Here is a 22435-nt window from a genome sequence, read left to right on the forward strand (position 1 = left end):
TGAAACGTTTGATAACTATTTTAGTTTTTCAATTTTGTTCTCACTTTTCACTTTCGAATTTTTAGTTTTCAGTTTTCATTCTAAAAAACTGAAATATAACTGTTTTCAGTTTCCAAATTTTTTTTAAAAAAAAAACCTATTTAAAAGTTGTTTGGTACTCTTTCAGTTTTTGTTTTTCTCTGTGTCATGTGCACGAATGTGACACAAATTACGGGATTCTCGAGAAGAAAGTAATAAATAAATAAATCATTTATATCCAATTTGTTTATTGCTAGGTGGTAAATCAACCGATCCTCAAGTGTTATTTTGCGTAATGAATTCTCATGCTGGTTCATGACTCAATCATCGACATGTCATGCCATTGTTTCAAACATTTAAATGCATATTTGATTGTTGGGTTAATAAATGCAAGAAGGCTGTGTGTTTGGTTGTATGTTCAATAAATGTTGTCAAAATAAATTGCACATATACATCAATGTTATTGGGCCGCACGAAGATGTAAGGATGAGAAGATCCTTACTCGTGAGTGATGTCCCAAGTAGTGTCCTTTTAATTTTCACCCTCTTTGTCTTCTCTCTCTCTCTCTCTTCACGAAAGCGGTTGTGGAGTGTTTTTTGGGAAATGCGCCCGGTTGAGGAAGGGGTGGAGTGGCATGAGGTTTTCCCTTTTGTTTTAGTTTTGTTATGCTTTTCTTCCACTCATAATAGGCGATTGTGTCTCAATGTTGGATCTCCACCACCACCATCCACTCATAATAGGCGATTGTGTCTCAATGTTGGATCTCCACCACCACCATCCTCTGCTCCTTGGTACCACGGGTAGCTCTTTCGTCGTTTATCCTCGATGGCACTCTATGGTATGAGGTTGCTTTTAAAGTGCATTTGGCACTTATTGCGTTGGTGGCTTGCCCACCACCATTTTCAGTCATTTTGTGTTGCATTTGTTTGAACTCTATGAGTTCACTATGATATAACTAGCTTCGGCTTTCTATTAATAAACTTGTTACAAGGGGAAGGGGAAGGGGGTTTCTCACTCAAACACACACACTACCATGATGCTATGGGGGTTCGAACCTAAGACCACTTGTCTACAAGTCAGAATCATTTTCCACTAGCTAGATCTTGCACAATTCTTTTATCTTCCACAATTCACATAAATGCCATTCTAAAACATCCTCAACCAGCATGAAACATGAGATAGGAACTACTGATACAATTCAACTATTAATCAGTTCACATATATGCCCGTACTTAAGAAGTCAATACAATGGGTGATATATATATATATATATATATATATATATATATAGGTTATTGATTTTATGAAAGGTAGATTTGTTTTGGGTAGTTTTATCTTCTTATGCAGATCACAAACACTCGGCTTTCAAAAGTGGAAAGATAACAAACTACACCAAAAATTAGTCTTAAACAAATTAATGAAAGGAAGTTCCTTACAAGAAAATGCTATGGTGCATATTGCATATACACGAACACAATTTGGTGCACTAGTACAGGTGGTTTTCTTTTGCAACTGATTTTGACCATTGGATGAAATATCAGCTTACAGCTTTTTGGGAATGATAAAATATCTGCTTACAGTTTCGTAGAGAATTTACATTATAATTGACAAAGAAGGTTGAAGCCACGTGTTCTATGCACTTTGGACATAACAAGCGGTGAGTTCGGCTGAAGAAGAAAGATTGAGACAAAAACAAAAATGAGTAGAAACGTTGAATGGACTAGAGAACAGAAGGAGCAATCGGCTGAAGTTGACATGTTTGTCGGTGGTATAATCTCAATCAAAATTGCCGGGACTTTATTTGCAGAGAATAGTTGTGGCTCCAAACTGATGCATCATGATTGATTTGTGATGTATCAGTAAAATTAACACAAATAATATTTCAAAGCTATAACTTATCATAGCCTCTTGCGTGTTCAATTCAGTTTAGTTTTTTAGGCTTCATTTACAAACCAAGTTCTCTCATTTTCCTCCTCACGGAGTCTCTGTCCATACACGAATGGGGAAACCACCGCCCGGAAAGTGCTCTCAAGAAGTCTGGTTTGGCCTACTAGTTTCTTTTCTTTTGTGCCTTGTATTGCTTTGCTTGAACTATTCAACTTCATTGGGTGCCAACAATGGGATCGATCTTTCGATGAGTAAACAAGTTCGTCCAATTGGTGTTACGAAGATTAACGACACCGAAGATTCATGCTCCGATCGCTACATTTATATCCATGAGGATCTTCCTTCCAAATTCAACAGTGACTTCCTCATCAACTGCAAGTCTATTTCTGCAGGGATTAGTAGTAGTAGCACACCAAGTATGTGTCCTGACCTTGTGAATTTGGGTCTTGGTCCTAAAATTGAAAACTCTGATGGGGTTTTAGCCAACGAGAGTTGGTTTATCACAAATCCTTACTTGTTAGAAGTCATATTCCACAACAAGATGAAGAAGTACGAGTGTTTGACAAGCAACTCCACTCTGGCTTCTGCCATTTATGTGCCATTCTATACTGGCATGGATGCCAGTGTTCATTTGTGGGATTCTAACCTCACTATCAGAGACTCTTCAGCTAAGAATTTGGTCAAGTGGCTTTCGGGGCAACCCGAATGGAAGAAAATGTGGGGCAGAGACCATTTCTTTGTTTCTGGGAGGACTTCTTGGGATTTTAGGAGGGTAAGAGACAATAGTTCTGAGTGGGGTAGTAAACTCAGGTTCTTGCCAGAGTCCATGAACATGACTATGTTATCAATGGAAGGAAGCCTTTGGAAAAATGACATTGCTATACCATACCCTACAAGCTTTCATCCTGCAAAGGACAGTGAGGTGGTTCAATGGCAGAACAGAGTGAGACAACAAGAAAGGCCTTACTTGTTTGCTTTTGTTGGTGCACCAAGGCCTCACCTGCAAGGTTCTATCCGGGGCAAAATTATTGATCATTGCCAAGCATCAACTACTTGCAAGTTTTTCCATTGCGGTGAAAACAATTGTCACAACCCGGTTAATATTATGAGGGTGTTTCAGAGCTCAGTCTATTGCCTGCAGCCTCGAGGGGATTCAGACACTAGGAGGTCAGCTTTCGACGCTATTCTGGCTGGTTGTATTCCAGTCTTTTTTCATCCTGCCACCGCGTTTTCTCAATATTTGTGGTATTTACCAAAGAATCATACCAAGTATTCAGTGTTTATTCCGGTGAGGGATGTAAAAGATTTGAAAGAAGAAGGCATCATTGAGAAAGTCTTGCAGGGAATTTCAAAGGACAGGGAATTGGCCATGAGAGAGGAGGTTATAAAGATAATACCAAAGCTGGTATATGCAGATCCCAGGTCAAGATTAGACACTCCAGATGCCTTTGATATAGCTGTGCAGGGAATTCTTGAGAGAACAGAGAATGTTAGAAAGGTGATTAGAGAGGGGAGGGATCCTAGTATTGGTTTTGCAGAGGTTGATATTACTAAGTTCACATTTCCTGATACAGTAGACTAACTATAGACTTGGTTGAATGCAGTATATACTTTCTGAGTGAAGATACAGAAATTGGGGGGGGGGGCGGGGGAAGAGGATACAGAAAAGATCTGATGTTCTATTGTTTTTAAACTTTAAATTTATAGACCATAAATTTGTATTCCACTATGCTATTATTCTCCGTTGTTTGATGTCGATTGCAGAAGCTTTCCAGAAAGTTACAGATATAACTCTGTCCTCTGAGTATGGTTTGAGAGTTTGCACCATTGTTGCTCACTCATTTGCAAAAGTTTCTTGGAACTGTGATTAACTTACTGACTGAGGCCTCATTTCCGAGATGATGTATTCGTTGCTTAGGCGAATGAAATTGCTTTAGCTATTAAAAGAGATAGTACATTAACAGATCATATATGAAATGAAAGCTGAATATGGTAGCTTGCTTAGTTGAATATCATGTATACCTTGCTTAGCTCAATGAAAGCTGATATGGTGGTTTGCGTTTATACCAATTTCAAATTCCAAAGGATTTGCCTAAACTATACCTAGAGTAGCTCATACTCTCAATTATTCTCAATAAATTCATATTGAATTCAGAATTAACTAAGTTAGAGGCATATATGTGAACCTTCAACATTCAAATTTAGGATATATATATGGGTACAGGGAGCTTCAGTTGAGGGATCTTTCAAATAAGCTTATTTCAGGGACACTCTTGTAGGGCCCACTCCATATCGTATTTCACTAATCCAAACCGTCTATTTTGTAGATACTCATTCAAAGATCATCTATACAAAAAAAATCACTTGAATCTGATATCATTTGACTACTCAATTGAATTATTGAAATTTTATTACTTTCTTGTTCTTGAAGCACCGTATTCATTGATTTTGTAGGACACAATTGGATATCGAAACGGTTTCGGATTTGTTTAATTTTTTGCAATGATGATCTATGAATGAAGACCTAAAAAATAGATGGTTTGGATCATTGAAAAAAAATTCGTAAGGTACCCTAAAAGGCGTCTCTCAAATAAAATTATATATATATATATGTTATACACCCCCGAACTAGGACCCCAATCGAACTTAACCCCCTGAATTAAAAATTCAGCCAATTTAACACCCGAATTAATTAAAATAACCAATTTAACACTTGCCATTAGATTTGATCACATTTCATCCATAAGTCCATCAGAAGTGGACCTTCACGAACGACACCATGAGCAGCAAGAACCCGATCGTGAACATGAGTAACCTAGAGAAGGAGTCGGAAATCTAAATCAAGAGTTGATCGTGAGGCGTGGACTCGAGCAGCTTCTTCGTAGTCTCGATCCCAACCCAGACAATCGAATCGAATGTAAAATTGCCCTAAATTGACCTGATTTTTTACTAAAGGTTTTTGGGTTTATGGTAAGGTCGAAATTGCCCTCTAGGTTTGTTCCATGTGTGCCTCATGTGACATTTTGGACGGAATTATGGATGAAATCCAATGAAAACTAACGGTAAGGGTGAAATTAGTGATATTTATTAATTCAGGGACTAAATTGACTGATTTTTTAATTTATGGAGTTAGGTTCAATAAAGGTCATAGTTGAGGAGTAAAACGGCTGAAAGTAATAAGTTTTCTTGTTTGCTACAAATAATGAGTTGATTGCATACAGTCTGTCACCATAACTCGATCGAGATATTCAAAGTCATGGTTTTGTATCGTTGCTTTGATCAGCCATAGAAAGAATCCACTTTACTTGGTCAGCAAATTAATTGGAAAAATATTCTGTTTATAATAAAAATTACTTAAAAGGGTAGAATTAAACAGAAACTAAAAAATAAAAAACTTTTGTAAACCTTTAAGAATATGAACATTTTTTTCCTTGCACGTGTCCACAAGCCCAGAAGGACCAGATCATTAAGGCTACTAGAAGCACCCGATGGATACGGTCTACGCTGATTTGCAGGAAAAGGAGAAAACCACCCCCATAGACTCCTTCCCAATGTGACAATGTAGTTTTCTTAATGCAAAATTTTCATTCTGAAAATTAAATTAAATTATTTTAAAAAAAGAAAAAAGAGAAAAAGAGAAACAAAAGAAACGAAAGAACAGAGGATAATGTCATTCTTCTTCCTTTTCTTCATCTCCTTTCTGTATGAGTCCTTCTTCTCCTCCTACCGCTTTCATGAAGCGGGCACCGCCGCGGCCGTGACACCAACATCATCGTCCTTAAAAACACCAACACCCCCAACATGCCTCCTCAGATACCATACCAGGTATTTTCTGTCTAGAAGATTAAGGTTGTGCTGGTTTTAGAGAGAGAACTGTGATTCACGTGGAAGGCTGTTTATTATTAGTGGCAGACTTGTATATACCTGGAGTTGAAAGGTTGTTTATTGTCTTGTTCCTGTTGGGTGGCCAACAGGGACTTGTTATTAACAAATTTATAGTTTTGAGGTAAGTCCCTCTGTCAAAAAAAAAAAAATCAGATTCTTTTAGTGATTCATAGTTTTGAGGTGAGTCCCTTTTGATTGGTTTTCTTTATCTATTTTGATAGTTTGCCTCATTTGTCCTCTTCATATCCCTTTTCCCCTTTCTCCTCCATCTTCCTGATCTTATTGGATTGATTGGCTTTTCCTCTTTTTGACCACTTACCATGCATATCCCATCTCCCTTTCTTTCCCCATTCCAAATCCCATATCAATCTTAATTACATTTCCCATTTCTTTCAACTTCCCCTATATATTCCACTGATCATACTAGAGACATAATTCGAATTCAAACAGTGGTTTACCATATATATATATATATATATATATTTTCCATGCCTCTCTCTTCTGCCTTGTTACTAATTCGGTGAACCGGTGATCGGAGACATTCTATTCCGGCTGAGAGAGCCTGCTCATGATTGATTGAAGATCAAATGGAGAAACCACTTGCCGGAAAGTGCCACAAAGAAGTCTGGTTTGGCATACTAGTCTCCTTTGTTTTGTGCTTTACCATTCTTTGCTTTGATTATTCAACGTCAATGTTGGGCGTCTACAATGGGGTCAATCTCTTAGTCAGACGTGTTCATCCATACATCACCAGAGATTCGTGTTACGGACGTTACATTTATGTTCATGATGATCTTCCTGCCAAATTCAACGATGATCTCCTCAAAAACTGCCAGAATCTTACTACAGGGAGCAAGCCTAAGAATAGTGACACACAAAATATGTGTCGTTACATCGTGAATTTGGGGCTTGGTCCTGAGATTGAGGAACCAGAAGGGGTTTTAGCCAACGAGAGTTGGTTCATCACAAATCCTTACTTGTTAGAAGTCATATTCCACAACAAGATGAAGCAGTACAAGTGTTTGACAAACAACTCCAATCAGGCTTCAGCCATTTATGTACCATCCTATGCTGGCCTTGATGCCAGCCTCCATCTGTGGGATTTTAACCTCACGGTCAGAGACTATTCAGCGAAAGATCTAGTGGGATGGCTTTCGGGCAAGCCCGAATGGAAGAAAATGTGGGGGAGAGATCATTTCATGGTTGCTGGGAGGACTTCTTGGGACTTCAGGAGGCAAAAGGAGAATAGTTCTGATTGGGGTACTAATCTCAGGTTTTTGCCAGAGTCCATGAACATGAGCATGTTATCTGTTGAAGGAAGCCTTTGGAAAAATGACTTTGCCATACCATATCCCACAAATTTCCATCCTAAAAATGACAGTGATGTGGTTCAATGGCAGAACAGAGTCAGAAGCCAAAAGAGGCCTTTCTTGTTCACTTTTGTTGGTGCGCCAAGGCCTGACATGAAAGATTCAATCCGGGGCAAGCTTATTGATCAGTGCCAAACTTCAAGCAACTGCAAGTTCTTACATTGTGGTTCTTCTGGGATTAATTGTAACAACCCGGTTACTGTTATGAGGGTGTTTGAGAGCTCTGTTTATTGCTTGCAGCCTCCAGGGGATTCACACACTAGAAGATCAACTTTCGACTCGTTTCTGGCAGGCTGCATTCCGGTTTTCTTCCATCCTGCAACTGCGTATACACAGTATTTGTGGCATTTACCGGAGAATCATACCAAGTATTCGGTGTTTATTCCGGTGAAAGAAGTTGAAGATTTGAAAGAAGGCATCATTGAGAAAACTTTGCTTGGAATTTCAAAGCATGAGGCACTGGCCATGAGAGAGGAGGTTATAAGGCTAATACCAAATTTGGTATATGCAGATCCCAGGTCAAGATTAGAGACTGAAGACGCATTCGATATAGCTGTACAGGGAATTCTTGAGAGGATAGAGAATGTTAGGGAGGTTATTAGAGAGAGGAAGGATCCTAGTATTGGTTTTGCAGATGAGGATAATTTTAAGTTTACATTTCCTGAGACACCAGAATAAACTTGGTAGATTGTGTTTAGAGAACAAAAAGAGATAGAAGAACATTGCAGGATATTGAAATTCATCGAACTATAATTATTTCCATTTGGTTGTAGAAATATTATATGAGACAATGCCAGTTCTTACCTCTGTGCTTCTTACACTAGCAACTAAAGAATTTATATTTAGTCATTTTTTTCAGAAAGTAAACAAGAGAAGAAAAAAAAAAATAGAAAGGTTATTATATAAAGTACATTGTAAGTTTGAATAAATAGAAGATACATTTTGTGTAGAGGTCGCTATACTATGAGTTTGGCAAAAGCTAGGGTCATCCGTGTAATCTTTCTTCTTGCTTTCCGGGCTTCAGCGCCCCCTCTCTCTCAGCAACCAAAAAAGTAAAAGTAAAAAGGAGAAATATTTTTGGGGCCCGTCTAATAGTCATTTCGATTTTAGTTTTTAGTTTTTTTTATTATTTATTTATTTATTAGAGTATAAAGGAACATGATAGTAAGAGAGAGAGAGAGAGAAGAGAGAGATGATGAGAGGGAGGAGTAACAAAAGTGAAAACAATTTAAAATATATTTCAGTTTTTAGTTTTTGTGTTAACTTTTGTTACTCATTCATCTCATCATCCCTCTCATCTTCTCTCTCAATCTCATCTTCACTGTCATTCTCATTGAAATTTTAATACTCTAGCAAAATATATGAAAGCTAAAAACTAAAGTTGAAATGGTTATCAAACGGGACTTTATATACTCACAAACACGTGAGTGATTGTTAGTCGAAGAATGTCACGAATCACTTGAAAATTTTAAAAATAATTTAATAAGTACTTGGAAGCATATTCATGGAGGAGGATTATGAACTTATTCCCCCAAGCCTCATTGTTTAAACAAGCTTATTGCCCTAAACAGTCACTGAATCATCATGTAAGCTACTTCCTAGCTGTATGGACATTGAAGTCAATAGTTTACTCTGTACACCGGTTTGCCAAACATATTTCAGTCATTGGGTTGAGCAAGAAACATTATCATCTTTGCCACTAAACCCATCACATTAGTCACCATTACAGTCCACTCCTCGGTGGTTTTGTTGTCCCAACCTTACTGGTTGATGGGCTTAGATTAATGTCTCTAAGCTTTCTATACATCTTGGTGCAATGCATGTATTATTAAGGCCAATAAACTAAAAAAGGTTCGAAACACATGTCGCTCTCAACAGTACTTCGTTGCCGAATAAAATGAGAAATCAATGCCGAAATTAAAGGATCAAGTTTTGGAGTGAAGCATGGTTGGCCGCCTCCTTTCATACAAGGTTTGTCAATTTTATATTGTATTTAAATTTTTTGCATTTAATTATTTTATTTTCATTATTTCAAAACAAAAATAAAAATACCAACCGAGTCTAGCCCATATTGAAAAAAGCCATTAACTTGTAAACAAGCAAAGTCAAACCCCATTGTGCCTTGGTAATGTGAGTGAGAAACCTCATTTCCTATAATTTAAGATTACCTTTTGTACTTAAAAAAAAAAGGAAAGAAAAATACAACAAAACAATTTAACAAACAAACGAAAGTGATTGCATGTTTGCTTTGTCGTTTTTTGGCTTTTGAGGAAAGGTAGTGGTCGCCTCTTTCTAATTAAAAGACGAGCGTATTTTTATTTTATTAATTATTCTCATGCTAATTTTATTTTTCAAAGGCCAACACGTGGCTTACTTCTTACCAAAAATAACACATGTCCTATTACGAAAAATCGGTTCAGGATCATGGGATCCTTTTCTATCAGATAGAAGGGCTGCCTGTCTTGTAGCGGCCTTTCATATGAATCGTGGAATTCTGTTTTCACTTCATCTCTCTTTGGTTGGAATTCTCTGTCATTTTCTGTAATAAGTGTTTTAAGATGTTTGTAATAAATGTTGTTTTTTTTTCCTTTTTTCCATTTAGACTAGTCACTTGGTACGCCTGATTCCTGTGCCAATTGAGTCTTATAAGTAACTTTACTAATTAGTATTTGAGACATTATGTATTTTTGTTTGGATTTTTAATACTTAGAAAAGAATTGTTACTTTGAATTAGGCCAAAAAGGAGGCACAGATTCGTTGAGTCAGCTTAAAATAATAACTGAAAAGACAATGTTACCCTTCTTCTTATAAGCAAAGTCCTTCCCCCACACAAATCCTTGGACCCGCCTGTTTAAATCAACAAATTTATTTAGAATTCCCCATAATTTATAAGTCCACTCACCCTTTGTGCATGTTTTAATAAAATGTGGCATTTGTTACTGATCATATAAACATTAATTTATTTCTTACACTGAAGGCTGTGAATTTGAAAGGGCTTTCCTGTTGGAAAAGACCATTTTCATCAATCCATCTCTCTGGCTGAAATTCTTCTGCATCATCACCCATATATATATATATATATATATATATTTCAGCCTGCCCATGCCGTAAGCATGGTATGCCACCACATCACCTGTTTTGACACTAAATCCATTTGGCCAGGTATCATTAGAAAAACAAACCTTCCCATTCTACGACAGCATCAAACAAACTTGTTAAAAGTAATTCTAAAGATTCAAATTCAGAAAGGTCAGCAGATAGTGTTGTTTATATCAGCTTAGCCTTGCAATTATGTTTGAATTAGAAGTACCAGTGGAAGAGCAGGGTACAGCCTGGTTGTCTCATTCAATACTGCAAGGAGATATTGCATTTTCTCAAGGGTCTCTTCAGTAAGGTTGTCCGAAAGCTCATCAATGCTTGAACTATCTTTCAGATTTGTTGCTTCTCTAACTTCCTGTGAAATCTTTTCTTGTATATGAAGATGCTTGTAGAGCATATAAATAAACCATGTAAGAGTGCTAGCCGTTGTATCTTTTCCGTCTGCAATGAGGCTGAGGACCATGTCTCGCAAGTACTTTGGATCAGTCTCTTCCGATGCCAAAAGCCTTTAAACAATGTCTACTTTTCTTCAACTATATATTCAATTATATTAATCAATAATAACATGAAATTAATTCAATCCAGGACAAACATGACCTAGAAGGTAACGCACAGCTCGTAGCTTATCTTCTGAATTATGAGTTGTTTCAATCTTGTCTTTGATTAATTTATAAACAAATTGATCTACAATTTTCATATTCTTCCTTAATGCTGCTTCTGATTCAATGTTTAAGAACCTTATGATCCTCTAGGAGAAATCAACATAACCATACATAATGCTTTCGTTTGCCACATCAAAAGAATTGGAAAACCGGGTACCTTCTTCATTTGTCCCACACAAAGTGTCTAGTTCGACATCAAGGAGACTGAAAGAGAAACATATCCACTAATAGTCGGCTCCTCCACAACCACAAAGTGAAAGAAACCAAAGGCCAAAGTGTTTCATTCAGCTAATAGCTTGTATACCTCAAACGCCAAAGTCTTACTTGCACATACTCTACAGCATTAACTGAACCAAACAAAATAGATCACCTCAGTTGCAACCACTACCACGTCTCTAGAATTGTATTTGGAATAAAAATTAGAGAAGTTTCGAGAGAGAAGATTCTTACCGATGCTCTGTCAAAAGGGGATTCTAGACCCCAACTCCAATAAGTTAGAACAAAATAGAGAAGAAACGGAACAGCTATAAAGAACATAAAAAAAATGGAAGATAAAAAATATAACGAAGAACTCATTTGTGAAGATTGGCAAAGAAGTTTTGATTATGTAGTTGAAATTTGGAACTGCAACAGTTATGAGGAAATAGCAGCAGTTATGTGGAAATAGAACTCCAAGTCTAACGTGTGCTTTTCTTTTCTTTTCTTTTCTTATTCTTTATTCCTGAAGCTTCCCCACCCTTCTCTCTGTTTTGAGTCTCTACTGCGCTGCTTTCTCCTCCAGCAAATGACCCACCCCATATCTTTTGTAATGGCATGAGGATGTTGGGTCGTGTGGGAAGTCTTAAAACTGAGATGAACTGCAACGGATTTGAGTTGGTTTTTCAATTTGTTTTTTAATTTTGGGTCGTTTGGGTCGTGTTGTTTTTTAATTTTGTAATGGCATCCGTTGTTCGTGGGTTAAACCGTTCTTCACCCTTCCTCTGTGGTAGCACAACATGACTCTTTTTTTCTTTTTCTTTCTTTTTATTAAGTCAGTGGTGTTTTACTATTTCACCTTCTCTTAATTAAAATAGTATGTTTTTAATTTTTACTTTGACAAAGGGCATTTTAGAGATTTTCGAATGTTTCACCTCTCTTCCTTTATATATACAGATGTATGGCATGACAACAATCCATCTTCCCTAAAATTGAAGCAACTAAACCCTCTCACTTACAAGGTTTGTCAATTTTATATTGTATTTAAATTTTTTGCATTTAATTATTTTATTTTCATTATTTCAAAAAAAAACAAAAATACCAACGAGTCGAGCCCATATTGGAAAAAGCCATTAACTTGTAAACAAGCAAAGTCAAACCCCATTGTGCCTTTGTAATGTGAATGAGAAACCTCCTCTCCTATAATTTTAGAGGTTTTTTAGGTTTTAGACATAAAAAAAATTTCACTTTTGGAAAAAGCCAAAGCTTTTTCAAAAAAGACAAAAAAAACCACTCAACTTTCAAATCAAAGACATACAAATGTATTGGATTCCTTAGGAAATCTAAAAATACAAATGCAATAGATATTTGCCAACAACACAGTACGCAGCAAAATCCCATAAAACACACTTAGATGCATACAAAGGAGGAATTAAACTAATTAAATCAAAAAATTGAAAAAGAATAATAATAATAAATATCTTGTAGATACTCTAAGATATGGAAGTCTTCCCCTGCTTCTTCTTACAAAAGAAAAGAGATAAACTTCAACAAAGGTGGAGGAATTCATTGTGTGGAAGAAGACGGAGGGCATGAATGGATGAATGAATTAGTGTTAGCATAATCAAATTAAACCGCAAGGCCATGTTTTAAAGATAAAGAGAGACATCAATGCAATGCAGTTAAACTTGAGGAGAAGGGAAAAGAATTAAAAATCAAAATCAAATAGAGAGAGAGAGAGATTCATACCATTCACATCAAACCCATCAAATCTAAATGCTCTTCATTGGTGCTCTGGAGAAAGAGCAAATATAATAAAAAATTAGAGATAGTAAATGTGGGAGCAAATTTCGTCCCACTAGAATATTGGCCAAAGATTCCTTCGTCTTCTCCACTTCTCGTCCTCCCTGCAAAATAGATTAGGTAAAAGGACCACACCCGGGGGGTGTTGGCCAAAGGCCCTCCGATGCCTAAGTTAGGTAGGGTATTTCAAGGAAAACCGGGTGGCCAGAGCCGTGTGTGGTGGCCGGAGCCTTGTGTCAGAGAGAGAAAGAAAGTGGTGGCTAGGGTTTGTGAGAAATAATTTCTGCAGAGTTTCAGTAGGAATTTAGACATACCTTGACCTTTGTGCGTAGCTAAGTATTTATAATGGTCTCGAAGATTAGGGTTTCAGAGGAATAATTCTCATCTATGGAATTATTCCTCCCCTATTTGGAATTGATTTGATTAATTAGGGATTTGATTTATTAGGGTAAATCAAATCCCTAATCGTGGTAGGTATCAGATCAAATCTTAATTTAATTAGGTAACTCCTCATTTAATTGGGAATTGGGGTAGGAATCAAATCAATTCCCAACTTAATTAGGTAATTCTCAATTTAATTGGGTAACTCCCAATTAAATTGAGTAACTTCCAATTAGGTTGAGTAATTCCCAATTAGGTCAAATAATCCCCAAATGGAAGGAATTATTTGACCTAGGGTATGATTTAATTCGGTTCCCACAAATGCCCTCTAGCTTCTGCATTGCACGTGGTGGCATATAGGAGATGCGAATTGTTTGTTGGGCTGTCCAGCTGTAATGGGCTTCCTCCTTCGATTTGGGCTCTGAATGGAGGAGGCTTTTGACTTGCCAACTAGTTTTTGACTTGGGCTGTCCAGCTGTAATTAGGATGGAGGCAAGCCGGCTCTTCTTTGGAGCAGGTGGCGCTTGGGTCGGCTTATTTGTGGTTGATCCAAACTGCTTCAATTCCTTCTTCTTTTTGTGTCACGAACTAGGAATAGTATGAGTCAAGGCGATCATGTGTGGAGCACGGACATGTTGGAAGTCGTGGCGATGGTAGGGGAGGTTGGCGACGGTCCGCTCATTCCTCTCACCTCTTGTGATGGTAAGTTGCATCCCTTTGATCCGCTATTGCCATGGAATTCTTTGCTTTGTGTGTTTGACTGACTTGTCTCATGCTTGTAGATAATGACATCCACAAAAGCTCGATCTCGGCCCGGACACGACCAATGTTCATCAAGCTTTGAACATCCTTGCGGTTCTGTGGATTGCGCTGGTTGCTGAGTGTACATCGGAAGGAGGCTGGTGGCCTGCCCCCAACCGAAGATGTTGAAAGATGGGAGCTGTATGGCTCGGACCTAGATGATCTGCTAGTTGAGCGGGAGAAGTCCTCGACCAAGCTTCCTCATTCTTCCACGAGCAAGTCTTCCGTAAGGGGGTCTCGTCTGCTGAGAATGTCCCTATGGGAGTTGCTTCTTCATTTGCTAGGATCAAGCGCCTCGTCCGCCAGAAGAAGATCAATGGCATGCAGGAGATCCGGGATATACTGCTCGGTGTCCGCCGAACTACCTAAAACCCATGATCTACCCCGTGAGGAGGCTGTTGAGAAGCGTGGTTTGAGTTGCTTGTGCCGATCCCGGGATCAAACCGAGAGAACTGTACATCTGTCTAGCAATCACGACTCGCTGCAAAGCCCTGAGCAGTCAAGCGCAGAGCTGACTCAATGTTGGAAGTTACGACCAAGAGAGCTAAAGAGTCGTCTGCTCGAGCAAAGAGTCCTTAAGTTGCACGAACTGCCGATCTAGAAGTTGGTGATAGCTCCGCTGGTCAAGTTCGACACTCATGTTGAAGCCATGGAGGCATCCAAGCATGAGATTGTTGCTAATGTGTACAAGCTGGGATACTTGGATTGTAGGAATAGTGATTTTCCTTGTTGCCCTCTTGAACATGAAGACGGTAAGCAGCTCTATCCCGACCTTCCCTTTGCTCAAAGTGAGCAGAGCAATGTTATGGGTGCGAAGCGGTTGAAGAGCATTAGCGGATGAAGCTGCAATGGAGGAAGACAACTCCCAAGGTGGCGTAGCTGATAAGGCTAGGCGATGCAAAGGAGCAGGCAGGTGAGGCCGTTGAGTAGATGGTGCTTTTCGGCCACTTTGTTATGGAATTTTCAGTTGTCTTTCAAACCTCAATTCTCATTGTATCTTGTAAGTGTATATTCGGAGATACAGCACTTGAAAGAAACTCCATTAAGTTTGTACTCGTGAAGTAGCTTGCCTACAATGGAGGTAAGGCTCGTCGCTTGTGTGCGTATGTCGAGGACATGACGCTTGAAAAGACTCCACGAAGTTTGTACTCGAGGAGTAGCTTGTCTTCAGTGGAGGTGAGGCTTGTCGCCTGCGAGCATATGTTTGGGACATAATACTCGAAAAAGACTCCATTGAGTTCGTGCTTCATGGAGCAGCTTGTCTGCAATAGAGATGAGGCTTGTCGCCTGCGAGCGTATGTCAGGGACACAATGCTCGAAAAAGACTCCATTGAGTTCGTGCTTTGTGGAGCAGCTTGTCTGCAATGGAGATGAGGCTTGTCGCATGCAAGCGTATGTCAGGGACACAATACTCGAAAAAGACTCCATTGAGTTTGTGCTTCGTGGAGTAGCTTGTCTATAATGGAGATGAGGCTTGTCGCCTGCGAGCATATGTCAGGGACACAATGCTCGAAAAAGACTCCATTGAGTTCGTGCTTCGTGGAGCAGCTTGTCTACAATGGAGATGAGGCTTGTTGCCTGTGAGCGTATGTCGAGGACACAATGCTCGAAAAAGACTCCATTTAGTTTGTGCTTTGTGGAGCAGCTTGTCTGCAATGGAGATGAGGTTTGTCGCCTGCGAGCGTATGTCGAGGGACACAATGCTCATAAAAGACTCCATTGAGTTAGTGCTTCGTGGAGCAGCTTGTCTGCAATGGAGATGAGGCTTGTCGCCTACGAGCGTATGTCGGGGACATAACGCTTGAAAAAGACTCCATTGAGTTTGTGCTTCGAGGAGCATCTTGCCTTCAATAGAGGTAAGGGAGGCTCGTCGCCTACTTGGAGTCGAGCTGGTAAGCTGCAACTCGAACAATGGTCTTGTTGTTGTAAACTGCTGATGGTATGCTGTTGCTCGAACAATGGTCTTCTTGTTATTGTAAGACGTGAGCTGCTGTTGGTAAGTTGCAACTCGAACAATGGCCTTCTTATTGTAGCAAGATGTGAGCTACTGCTAATAAGCTGCAACTCGAACAATGACCGTCTTATTGTAGCAAGATATGAGCTATTGCTGGTAAGCTACAACTCAAACAATGACCTTTTCTCGTTCCTCTTCGAGCAGATCAAGGTTGACTTTCATCTGCTTGCAGTTTTGGTCAAGACTGCCCACCTCGATGCTTATGGAAAGGACTGTGATATGTGGGGGAATGATTGCTTCTGTCCCATAGGCTAGGGAAAATGGTGTCTCTCCTGTTGATCTCCTTTTGGTTGTGTGATAAGCCCATAGGACTCCTGGCAGCTCGTCGACCCATTTTCCTTCATGGCCTTCCAATCTTTTCTTTAGGCAGCACGATCTTGTTGGATGCCTCGCTGGCCATTGCCTTGCGGGTATCGGGAGTTGACAGTCTTTGTTTGTTGCTATACTTTGCAAAGAATCTTGTGATCTGCCCCCACGAATTGTGTACCATTGTCGGTGACTATCGATTGCAGGCAACCAAATTTGCAAATCATGTTCTTCCAGATGAACCGTTCAACATCAGCCTCCTTGGTAGAAGATAAAGCCTCGGCCTCGATCCATTTGGTGAAGTCGTGGCAACGATCATCATCTCTTTATTGGCGGTGTCGTCGACATAGGTCCCACCAAGTCAATGGCCCACTGCATGAATGGCCATGAACCGCTCTGCGAATGGTATTTCGGTGGGCGGGCCGAGGACCAGCTTGTAGCGTTGGCATCGATCACATCTTCGAGCATACTCTGTGGAGTCTTGGCGTATGGTAGGCCGAAATAGCCGATGCCGAGAGCCTTCGAGCAAGCGATCCGCCTCAACGTGATTTCCACATTCGCCGTCGTGTATCTTGCAGAGAACCTCGAGCGTTTGCGGGTACTTGATGCAAGTGAGATGAGGCCTAGAGTATAATCCGCGGATAAGCATGTCGCTTTTCATGTAGTATCTTGCAGCCTTCTTTGATTTTTTGGCCTCAGACTTGTCCTCTGGTAGGTTTTCATTCACTAGATAGTCAATGATGGGGTCTTGCCAGCTAGGGTCCTCATCGATCTGCATCAGTCCGGCTGCTCTGCCTCTTCTATGCTAGGTCGGTCGAGGTGCTCAACCGGGATGGAGCGTCTCGGGTATCCAGCGCCAATCCTAAGCTTGCTAGTGCATCTGCGTGCGCGTTCTCTGCTCGGGGCACTTGCTGGATGGTGAAGGTGGGAAACGCCTTCAACAACTCTTGGACTTTGTCAAGGTACAAGATCATCCTCGGGTGCTTCGCCATGTATTCTCCTGAGGCTTGACTTGTAATCAGCTAGGAATTTGAGTAAATGACCAACTTTTTGATTGATAGCTCCTTTGCTAAGCGCAAGTCAGCGAGCAATGCCTCGTACTCTGCCTCGTTGTTTGAAGCCGGGAAGCCAAGCATGATAGCTTGCTCTAGCAGGGTTCCATATGGGGTGATGATGACGATGCCTGCTCCAACTCCTTTTGGTTCGACGGTCCGTCTACTTGCAATCGCCACATATCTTTGGGTTGGTCGTCGGTGGAGGTCTTGTCTGCTCTCGAACTTTCCTTCTTTTTGACCGACTTCTCTTCTTCGGCAGATGGTGTGAATTTTGAACTTTTATTGCAGTCTTCGGCCGGTAGAGGAGGTCGTATTGGCTTAGCTCTATAGCCCACTTCATGTGTCGCTGAGAAGCATCAGGGCTATGGAGGATTGATCTCAAAAGAAAGTCGGTCATGACGATGACTCGGTGAGCTTAGTAATATAGTCGCAGCTTTCTCGCAGAAACCACAAGGGACAAAATGAGCTTCTCCAATTTCGAGTAGCGAGTCTCTGCATCGAGGAGAGCTTTTGTGTGTAGAATATAGGATGTTGGGCCCCAAGTTTTTCTCATATGAGAGCCGAGGGAGTTGGACACTACAGTACACGAACAAGTCTTCACTAGGAACTGGCTTTGAGAACAGGGAAGCTGAAGTAAGGTAGGTCTTTAGATTCTGGAAAGCTACTTCGCACTCTTCGTCCCATTTGTCTTTTTATCCTTTCTTCAAAGCTTTGAAGAATGGTATGCACTTGTTGGTAGATTTTGAGAGGAATCATTAAAGGTCGCCGCTCTGCCGTCGGGCTTTGTATGTTCTTCACTGTGGAAGGCGACTTCATCTCGAGAATGGCTTTGATTTGGCGCGGGTGTGCCTCGATACCTCGTTGCGTCACTAAGTACCCCAGGAACCGGCCAGACGATACACCGAACGTGCATTTACTTGGATTCACTTCATGCGATATTGGCGAGTAGGTGAACGCCTCGGTGAGGTTTTGAGGTAGTCTACCCGCTTGGGGCTTTAACCAAAGATATCGTCCCACGTATACCTCCATGGTTCTGCCAATCTGCTCCTTGAAAATTTTATTCACGAGCCTTTGGTATTCACAAGCCTTTCGATGATGAAAGAGGTCTTCGCCTTATCATCATCGTACATCATAATTTGATTATAGCCAGAGTAAGCATCCATGAAGCTAAGCAGCTAGTTGCCGAAAGTTGAACCCACGAGCTGGTCGATTCTCGACAATGGGAAGTTATCTTTAGGGCATGCCTTGTTAAGGTCGGTGTAATCGATGCATACTTTCTATTTTCCCTTTTCTTGTTTCGCCACCAGAACAACGTTGGCCAGCCATTCCGAGTAGGAGACCTCTTTAATGAAACCGGCAGCTAGGAGCTTGTCGATTTCGGCTTCAATGATCGCGACCCGCTCAGGAGCAAAGTTGCGTCTTTTCGCACCACGGGCTTGCTAGCGGGTTGACATGGAGCCGTGGCGATGATGTTTGGGTCGATGCGGGCATGTCGATGGTGACCACGCAAACATGTCTTTGTTGTTCGGAGGAAGATGGTCGGCTCCATCTTCTCGTCAGGCTTAAGCGCGAGCCGATCCGCGCTTTCTTGTCCGGTGGTGAGGATCAAGGGTACTAACTCGCGTCTTCATCGCTTCAACCTTCTTCAAGGAGCCTTCGGCGGATTCCTTCATCTCGATCCTTCTTCTTTGAATTACGCGCGAGTGTCTGCGCCTCCTTATCCGGTGATCGGGATCGGGAGTACTAACTCAACGCTTCCCTGGCTTCAACCTTCTTCAAGGGAGCCTTGCGGATTCCTTGTCTCGATCCTTCTTCCTTAATCGCTATTGTGAGGCACAACTTCCTTCCTTTCGGGTTTGCTTGTCCGCTAAGAGCGCTTCTGTCGTTGGCGGCTTGCATTCGGTGTGAATGCAGCTGCTTGCTCTTCTTGAGCCCTTGGGCTGTGCATCTCCTTGCCATGGCTTGGTCATTGTTGATCTGCCTGATCCTGCCCCGAGGATGGGATAGCGGATCTTCGATGTAGAGCGATGTGATGGCCTCGATTTTGCTGATCCAAGGTCGGCCCAAGATCCCATTGTAGGGGAAACCCGTCGATGACCATGAAGGTTTGCGAGCGGACTCGGGGGTGAGTAAACATCCAGGTCGATCGTTCCAACAGTGATTGATGTGGCCCCATTGAAGCCAGTGAGCGATCCGGCAAGTTTGCTAATCTTGGGCTCGAACCTCATCTGTTGGATAACAGATAGTTGCAGGATGTTGGCTGCGGTGCCCTCATCTACATGAACTCGCTCAATCATAGCTTGTTCAATTTGGATGCAGATGACTAGGGCATCATTATGTGGCAGGTCAAGCTCGATCAAGTCCTTCTTCTGGAAGCTGATGATGGGTGTATCCATAATAGCTGGTACTCCCGTTGTGACTTGGGAGACATAAGTTGGCTGAGCGATCTTTCTCTTGCGCTCCTTGGTGGTTAGCCCGGACTCTTGGGAGTCGGCTAGAATGGTGTTGATTCGAATGACCTTTTGGGGAGGTTCCTTGACAGCTGCATCACGATCCTCGATCTGCTAGATAGCCTTCTTTGCAACGAACTCTGTGCAATGGCCCTCTCTGACCAGCTCCTCAATGTGCATTTTCTAAGCGTTGCAGTTGTTGGTGTAATGACCGTGCTCCCGTGAAATGCGCAGTATTAACTGGTGTCTCTTTTAAAGGGTCTCCCTTCATGGGTGGTGGTCTCCTCACCCACGGCTTGTCCTTCACCGAGCTAGGATCCGGTGGATTGGGATAGCGAACTTCGGTGAAGGTCCTGTTTCGAGCTTCCTTTTTGGGGCCGCGATCTACACTTATCTCGGGCTTTTTGCTCGAACTTATTGCTCTTTTGGTTTACCTGCTTCGTCGGGTGGTCAACTTGCTTGCTAGCTTTATTTGCAGTGATACGATCATCATCCCAAAGTGAGTAGCGCTCTGCCGTCGCGAACACTTCGCCAAGGTTTGACTTGGAGTTATGGCCAGCTCCCGATATAGCTCGTGCTCGGTTGGCAAGCCCTTCTTGAATGCTGAGGATGCAACTTGGTCATTGCATCCTATGATGTTAGCCTTCTCACCTTAAACCGTCTCGGTAGTCTCAGAGAAACTTGTCTGACTTCTTGCGCAGTTGAAACAGGTGGTCCGCATGCTTTCTAACCATCTTGTAGGAGGTGTACTCCTTTGTGAAAATGATGGCGAACTCCTTGAAGTTGCCTATTGACGCAGACGGTAGAGTGTGGAACCAATCTGAGCTGCTCCTCACAGAGTCATCGCGAACACTTTACACATCAGGGCATCATCTGCCTTGTACAGGATCATGGTGCTCTTGAAGTGCCTCAAATGGCTCTCGGGTCAGTACCCTTGAATGGAGTGATGGATGGCGTTGTAAACTGCGCGGGCGGAGCTCTTTCCACCTCGTCGCTAAAGGGCGAGCAATCAACTCGATCAATTTCCTTACACAGGGCCTCCTCCGTGCTTCCTTTGAGTCGGAGACCTCGGAGTTAGTCATTTACTAGCTTCTCGACATCCTCTGCTCGCAGGTTGGAGTTTAGGGCCGACGTCTTGGTGCCTCGGCGAGACCGACTAACTTCTTCCTCGATTCCCACGGGTCGATCCTTGGGTGCCTGCCCGTGAGGCGATTAGGAGATTGAGCTTGTGAGGATTCCTCTGCAGCTTGTCACCGCGTGTTGGTCCTCGAGCGGGCTGGTGGGTGTCGATCGTCATCCTCTGCCGCAAGGAAGGTCGTTCAGGTCGACGTCTTTGGTGCCTCGAGCGTGATTGGCTAACTTCTTCTCCAGCTCTCAAGGGTCGATCCCTTGGTTGCCCTGCCGGTGGGGAGAGAAGGTTGAGTTTGGGAAGATCCTCCACGCCTTGTCGCCGCATGCCGGACCTCGAGCGGGCTGGTGAGCGTTGATCGTCATCCTCTGCTTGCAAGGAAGGTCGTTCAGGTCGATGTCTTCAGTGCCTCGAGCGTGATTGGCTAACCTCTTCTCTAGCTCCCAAGGATCGATCCCCTTGGTTGCCCTGCCCGTGAGGCGGAGAGAAGGTTAAGTTTGGGAAGATCCCTCCACGCTTATCGCCTCGACCGCTCACGAATTCAAGCTCCTTGTGGACCTAAGTAAGCACGAACATTGGATTGTGGGCCTAGCCTCTTGAGCACATTGGTCCTATGACCTAACCTCGAAAGGCTCAGAGTACGGCTCGCGGTATGCGCCTCTCGTCTGCACGATCTCGCTCTCTCCCGCCGGTTTGCCCTGTCGACCAGCTTGGGACCTCCCGAACTGCTCGTAAGCATGCTCGTGTGCCCTCCTCTCCTCGTCCACGAGGTCCAAGGTTGGGGCCTTGATTCAAGTTGATCCGCCTGAGTAGCCGGCTAATCGTTGTTTTGATCATCGACCTTCGTGTGAGTTGATCAACCCGTGAGTTAAGATCCACCTGATCGCGCGGGTCAAGTAGAGTGGTGTGCATCGGGCTCCATTAGACGCAGCATACAGTGCATATGTCAAGTGTGATCGCAGAGGAGGAGAGAATGGATCTGCTCCAAGACTAGGGACGACGTCGGACAAGCCGTGGGGTGCGGCAAGTCCGTAGTTAAGTGGTGTGGCTCTTCGTGCTCGACGGCAGATGAGGCAGAGCGGCCGGTGTCGCGATCGCAAGGTGTGGAGGTCCTGTGGTCATGTGGCGGTTGTTCGCAATTCCAGCAAGGCGGCTGCAAAGCACTAGAAGACGGCTGCAAGGCTTTGGCAGTCATGATTCCATGCGGTTGCATTGAGGTTTCCACCATGAAACCATGAGATGGGCCCGTCGTGATGGCATTACTCTTTGTACGTCTTGTATCAACCATGGTTGTTTGAAAAAATGTGTGAAAGATGAATTTGGAGCACGCTTTGAATATATCTTGTGCTCTCAATGAAAGCACCAATTTGTGGGAGCAAA

At 42.2% G+C, this 22435-nt stretch overlaps 3 pseudogenes across 1 annotated transcript; 2 read left to right on the forward strand and 1 right to left on the reverse strand.

Moving 5' to 3' along the window:
• The first annotated feature begins 1918 nt into the window (after positions 1 to 1918).
• On the forward strand, positions 1919 to 3780 carry LOC103322654 (putative xyloglucan galactosyltransferase GT14 pseudogene; annotated as a pseudogene).
• A 1646-nt stretch (positions 3781 to 5426) lies between these two features.
• On the forward strand, positions 5427 to 7965 carry LOC103322704 (putative xyloglucan galactosyltransferase GT14 pseudogene; annotated as a pseudogene). The gene has a single exon (XR_016124656.1). The product of XR_016124656.1 is annotated as a putative xyloglucan galactosyltransferase GT14 pseudogene (transcript).
• On the reverse strand, positions 7900 to 11253 carry LOC148920302 (cytochrome P450 704C1-like; annotated as a pseudogene).
• Positions 11254 to 22435: the final 11182 nt, after the last annotated feature.

Source organism: Prunus mume, linkage group LG2 (assembly GCF_029339155.1).
Source record: "Prunus mume cultivar Tortuosa linkage group LG2, ASM2933915v1, whole genome shotgun sequence".
Classification (NCBI taxonomy): Eukaryota; Viridiplantae; Streptophyta; class Magnoliopsida; order Rosales; family Rosaceae; genus Prunus; species Prunus mume.